Here is a 6,141-nt window from a genome sequence, read left to right on the forward strand (position 1 = left end):
AGCTTGCATTACAGTAAACAGAGAGGTTATGTTGAGATGACTTGCACTTGGTCCCGCAACGCAGAGTACATACTAGTATCGACAAATCATCAACCTAGTAGACCGTACCAATACCCAGATCATACCATTAGTATTCAATACCAGACATCTGGGAGTTCGCGAAGACAACTGCTGCTTGAATGGTATAAATACTTATGGTACCTTTACAACACTATTTGTTCAGGCTGCAAATTGTATTTTTCTGCTTTAATTGTCAGGTATGAAACATGTTTGTCATTTGTTCGAACCCACTAAGTTGGTTCCCAGTCTGCGTGTATTTAGTTCAGTTGTGTACATCCTGATTGTCATGTGTACCTGTTTCCACAGGGTAGTAGAACTCATCGATACACCTCTAATTCACAATGTATTCCACAGTTCGTGCAGTGGTCGCGAAGTGCGTTGTGTTCAGATTATGATAAAACATGCATTTGTCTCATTGTTTTTTTTTCTGAAGGCACATCACAAGGGCCCTAGAATGTATTGAAAATTTGAATGTATGCCTAGGGAAAGCTCCTATATTTAATATTTTCCTTCCCTAATATTTGGACGGAAACCAAGGATGAAAAGTGTGTAAAGTGTAAAAGTTCTGGAATAAAAAGGATTGTGAAATTTGTACGCTTATTATGGAAGAACATTGGTAATTAGATGGTCAATATTTAATGGTTTAGAACAGATCAAAGGATTCTGTTGTCTAAGAGCTACCAACATAACATATTCGTGAACAAACAGCGCAATCTTGAATATTTGCTTCCGTAAGTTTTTGAAATATTCCTTGTTTTTGATAATGTATTGCAGAAGTATGCTAAACATCGGTTGAAGAGCAACCTAAGTGTGTTTCTGCAAAAGATAAGTGAGGTGGAAGTAGTACGTGATGTTTTGGCTAAGTAATAATTTTGAAAAAGAAACTCTGCATCGAACTTTCCTGATAGAAATAATAAATGTCTCCATTCAGCATCTGATGTTATATATAATTCAGCTGTGCGAAATGAATATGTGCGGCAGGAGCTAACGACACAGCGCTTATCGCAGATGTCAAACTGTATCGCCTTGCGAATTGGACATCAAGTGAGGCGTTGAGACATCGCACGATGCTGTTATGCTTTTGCGACATCGGCCTCGTTTACGAAGTTATAGCGGCATGCCCGTGCATGGCAACAGAACAGCGATGGTCCAGTTAGCTTTGAGCTATGCATGTCATTTCATATCTCTATGTGTCATTGGTTTTATATTCCTTAAGTGCTTGGGCTGAGTGATGGTTTCTATGCCTGAGTGTTCCTGTGGTACCACTGAAAAAAAAAAAAAGAAGGGAGGTTAAAGTGGTTGCTTGGGGCGAGTTGGTACGACATTACTTCAACATAAAACAGCGCTAAAAACGGCGGACAAGAGAAAGCAGGACACAGATGGCGGCGCTGACTTACAACAATTATTGCTAGCACCACGCAATATAACTTGTGCAGTATCTGACAAATATAGGAAGAACAATAAAAAAGATAAAAACAGTGAAAACCTATGGAACATAATCATCGTGATAGCATGCTATGAGCTCACGTGTGCAAGCGTTCTGAAGAAAATCAATTCTTTTTGTGATAAGGCAATTGAAGGCCTGCTACACACGCATCGCCCAGCCTAGCCATTTCCGCAGCCTCGAAATTTCGCGTATCATTTCGTGAATTCGCGCAAGTATATATTGCGTGGTGCTAGCAAATAAATCTTGGTAAGTCAGCGCCGCCGTCTGTGTCCCTTTCTCTGTCCCCGTTATTAGCGTGTTTTTATGTGGAGAAGGGGGGACTGTCAGTGGCGAGAGTCTGAAATCACTATTCCATGCATGCGTATGTGATCTTATCTGCTGTTAGGGCTATGTATTTATGTTATGTGGCCAACCCATAGCTTTCAGTCATTACACTAGGTTCTAATCTAAATGATTTAGAGGTGCAAAGGTTTTGTCAACGTGCTAGCTGTGTTTGCTCGGCACTGCAATGCGACTTGAAAGTGGATGGGAATGATCTGTAACGATACCACACGACAATTCTAGTGATGACGCAAATTGTGCCAACGGTTGGGTCAACGGTAGTGTGGTGCACGACTAGCAAAAAGTGCCCAGTTTCCAAAACCAGTTTTGCAGAATGCAAGCGTCCCTGCGTTTGTCACTGTCCACTTCATAAGTGCAAAGCTCTGGAGTGACACCAATATCTTGGGAAGATGCCAAATGTGCACGATTTCTCTCAATAAATGCACGTAAATTGAGTGTGCCAACATGTGTTAACACGTTTATGCAAAGCAGTGTGAAAACATATTTGCACTCTTGGACAACGAATGTTTTCGATCACAACGATGTGTTAACATTCTTTGTCGGCCTTTGATTCCGCGTCTCACGACCTGTCAGTTGCACGGCACGTCTTGAAAGTGAGAAATCCTGGTTTATTACATCCAGAGAGATGTCGTGGGAGATGACTCTGGTTTGTGCTTTTGTCGGTTGCGTTGCAGAATTACATTTCGCAAGGTGTTGCCCTTGTTGAGAATAACTCAATGAGCTGTTGTAAAGCGACGTAAAATGTAACACATATTGAAAACGTAGTACTCTGACATCTTAGTAATGTCGCTATGTTGGCAGCTTACGGAGGCAAACAAATGAGAACAGTGTTGCAAGCATGAGTATGGTAACCTTTAATTAGTAACAACATGTAATTGGTACTGAGGATAGTCATCTACAATTAGTTACGGCATGCGATTGGTACTGAGCGCAATGGCTTCCTCATCCATAAGCAGTCATTGGTCAGTACTTTCATAGCGTGCTGACGTGTCACATTTCTCAGTCCTCATTGGCTCATTTGCTTTTTGGTCATCTTGGAGCACCGTACGCATTAGGATGCAAATTAGTCTTTCTTGAGACATTCGAGCGATGCCGATGCTCAGTCTTACTATGCCACTTGTCAGGATATTGTTGGAACGAAATCGGCTTTTATTGCCTTTCTGAGGATTCTGAGGGGCACATTTTATTTACTGTGGTCGTCAAGCTTGTAGTTCATTCTTGCTGCATTACGTACGTTGGCAAAGCCCACTAGGCGGGTCATTTTTTCTCATTTTCTGTCCCAAAAGCATGCATTGCCTCACTTGTTCAAGTTTGCTTCAATACATGTCGGAAGGTGCAAAAAGGCTTTGTTCAAGCTCTACTGAATGAGCAGCTTTTCCTTTCATACTTCTCTCATTTTTATTTTTTTTTTTGCTATACTGATTCCATTAATATTCAGTAAAAAGAAAATGCGTCATCCGACAAGACACGTTAGAATGTTTCTCAATTCCTGATGGTGCTTGCTTGTGAAGCTGCTGTATTACGCCTGCCTATAAGCCCAACGCTTTTCATAGGAAGATATTGCAGTTTTACGTGGACAGCCCCTGGAAAACAAAAGCTCATATATCTTTTCAGTGCCTGTATCATACTGCATTATCAACTGGCCTCATTAAATGCTTGGGTCACTTGCTTAGTTAGATGCTCCATTTCATGTACTGTACAATTTAGGAATGTGTGGAGTAGAAATTTTTAGCGGTGTCATCGACAAAGTTTTTTCCTTCATCGATCGTGATAGGATAGCTCATTCCCTTTTGAGATGTTTGTAGCGCGACATTTTTTCTAGTTGCCATGGTTACTGGACACCACCGTGGGCTGTTCAGACTGTTAGGACCGATACAAAGTCCCTGTGGTCATATTTACGGCAGGTTACTGATGGCTAGCTAGTGAAGGCGATCGCACTTTGTGATCGCAGTACAGTCTTCTTCCATAGACACAAATAGGGTCAGGGTGATGAGATTAATAAGCACTGTTTCTATTTCCTACCTTTGAACTGACAGTCATAACCCGACGTTCAGTAATCCACCTTTGTAAATAGGCAATCAAAAGATGGAACCGTTGCCATAATGGGTAGGGGGGGTGCTTGCGATAACTTGACTATGCATGCACTGGCAGAAGTCGATCGCGGAAGCAGTGCGACAACAGTGATAGATTGCAATGCCGCGCTTTCTCGTGCTCAAGCATGCCAACTCGGGCTTTCGCTGAAAAATTGTAATGAGAATTTGGTTCGCATAGAAATTGAGTGTTGGTTCTCAAGGTAGCTAGCATGCCTCAAAAATGAGAACCTTACTATGTAATTGTGTTCTTGCGCCCTTTCACCTTGAGGGTATGTAAATTGGTTGGTTTCTCATTGTAATGTATGTCCCGCTCTGAACAATTAGCCTGAAATTCGGGCAACCTGGAGAGGGATAACAGTATTTAAATAACTTTTGGATTATAAAATGAAGTAACATAGCACTGGAAATTTGATTCAAGATTAAAAGTATTAGTACTGACTAGTGCACCTAATGTTATAAATAGTTACATGATATTGACATGCTCACGAATGTGGCTGTAGTATACTTTCCTTGGTGACGTGGGCTCCTGACTGTTTATTATTAAGTTGAAGAACCTTTCATTGTTTTAAGGATGCATGGTTAAAGGACTAAAAGGAAGCTATGCTATCAAGTGCTACATGGAGTCATTATTTGGGATGGTGTTTTTGAACTCTTCTCAACCATTCTGTGCATTGCTGCAGAAGCTCGGGTCACTACATCCAGCCAGAATAGAGAATCGGAAAAATGGCTCCTCCATGTATGGCGTCGGATTGCCTCCCATGCAACACTGACTGCTTGAAAGCTTTACGGAAGCATTAGCCAGCGCACAAAGCTCTTCCTTTTTCGGAGCTCTCAAATAACACCTGTGGTTGATTGGTCGATAGGGAGGTCCTAGCCTTTGCAGCACTGCACAGATTTGGTGCACGTAGCAGTTCTGAGCAGGGGTGTAACAGCTAGTCGTGAGCCATCTTGACACCAATATGACATGATTCAAACGGTTGTATGTGTGGGCCCTGTTTATTATTGTGTTTATGTGTAGGCCCTGTATTATGAGTTTATGATAACGTCTGAAGCTTTGTTGAATTCAGTATGTATGGCATGTCTGTCTGTTCTGTAATTTTTTCCTTCGTGGATCCTATGCATAGACTGTATTGCCTGGGTAAGTGTTTGATTGGGCTGTCTTGTGTATCTATTTTTGGCTTGCTGTCACTCTCCTGAGTGGTGCGTTTTAACTTGTTTAGAGTACACATTAGGCTCTTTTAATGCACCTATGACCTTACATGGCCTGACAATGGTGGCGTGCAAGAAGAAAAAAAAAATTCACAAGCCTTGTTGCATCCGACAGCCTGGAAACATGCCGAGACTAATTGAACCTCGCTTGTTTAGCCATAACTTCGGTAGTTTGGGAGGTGGGATCCTTATTTTGTTGCATGTGACGTTGATGGCTGTCACTGAACACCGTTGTTGCTGTGTCGACTTTTTGTTGCATTTCAGTGAGACAATACTGGATGGCAATGCATGATTTACGGAGAGGGGTATGCCTCCCTCTCGGCCACAGCCATGTTTTAATGGCAAATTTGAGTTTAACCAGGAGTGTTCTTTCTCAATTTCCCTGCTTTGAGAACCATGAGGCTTTGTAAATCCTGCACGTTGAGCGCCCTTTTACTCTTTTCACTATTGCTCCTGTCCCTATTGCTATCGTTCCTGTCACTGTTGCTCCCATCAGTATTTTCACTATTGTTCCGCAAGAGCTTCACCTTCGGATTGTACTCCTATGGCCATGGAGTACCATATTCGTAGTACTCCTGTGTCTTCATCCTTGTTGACTCTTTTGTGCACGTACGGCTGAAGACATGCAGGTATTTTGTTTGTACGCCAGCTCGGGCTCCCAATTCGAACCTGATGTAATGGTCACTACCCAAAAGGTTGTCCGGTCTTTTGCCTCCCTCAGTTGGTTTTCGAAGGAGAGTTTCTCGGTAATCTATTTCGGGCCCACAATCATGCACTGCGAACGTGGGCCAGTGTGATGCCTCTTCTCATCTATCTCGGTATATGGTTCACGTGTTTGTTAATGGTTATCAGGCACGCAATGCGACGTATGTACAGTCAGTGAAAATGTGTAAGAAGCGACGTGTGTGAACACTACATGATTGATCCTGTAATCACATATATCAAAGCAGGCTATTGGGAAGTGCAGGCCACTGCTTGTCACTATGATCT

The 6,141-nt window shown here is 42.3% G+C and overlaps 1 protein-coding gene across 1 annotated transcript in view; it reads left to right on the top strand.

Moving 5' to 3' along the window:
• Positions 1–346, top strand: part of LOC119373402 (kelch domain-containing protein 3) — a 536,457-nt gene extending 536,111 nt beyond the window's left edge. Inside the window, exon 12 of the transcript XR_007414339.1 lies at positions 258–346. The gene's annotated coding sequence lies outside the window, so the exon portion shown is untranslated. The remainder of the gene's footprint in view (positions 1–257) is intronic.
• Positions 347–6,141: the final 5,795 nt, after the last annotated feature.

This window comes from Rhipicephalus sanguineus, chromosome 11 (genome assembly GCF_013339695.2).
Source record: "Rhipicephalus sanguineus isolate Rsan-2018 chromosome 11, BIME_Rsan_1.4, whole genome shotgun sequence".
In the NCBI taxonomy this organism is placed as follows: domain Eukaryota; kingdom Metazoa; phylum Arthropoda; class Arachnida; order Ixodida; family Ixodidae; genus Rhipicephalus; species Rhipicephalus sanguineus.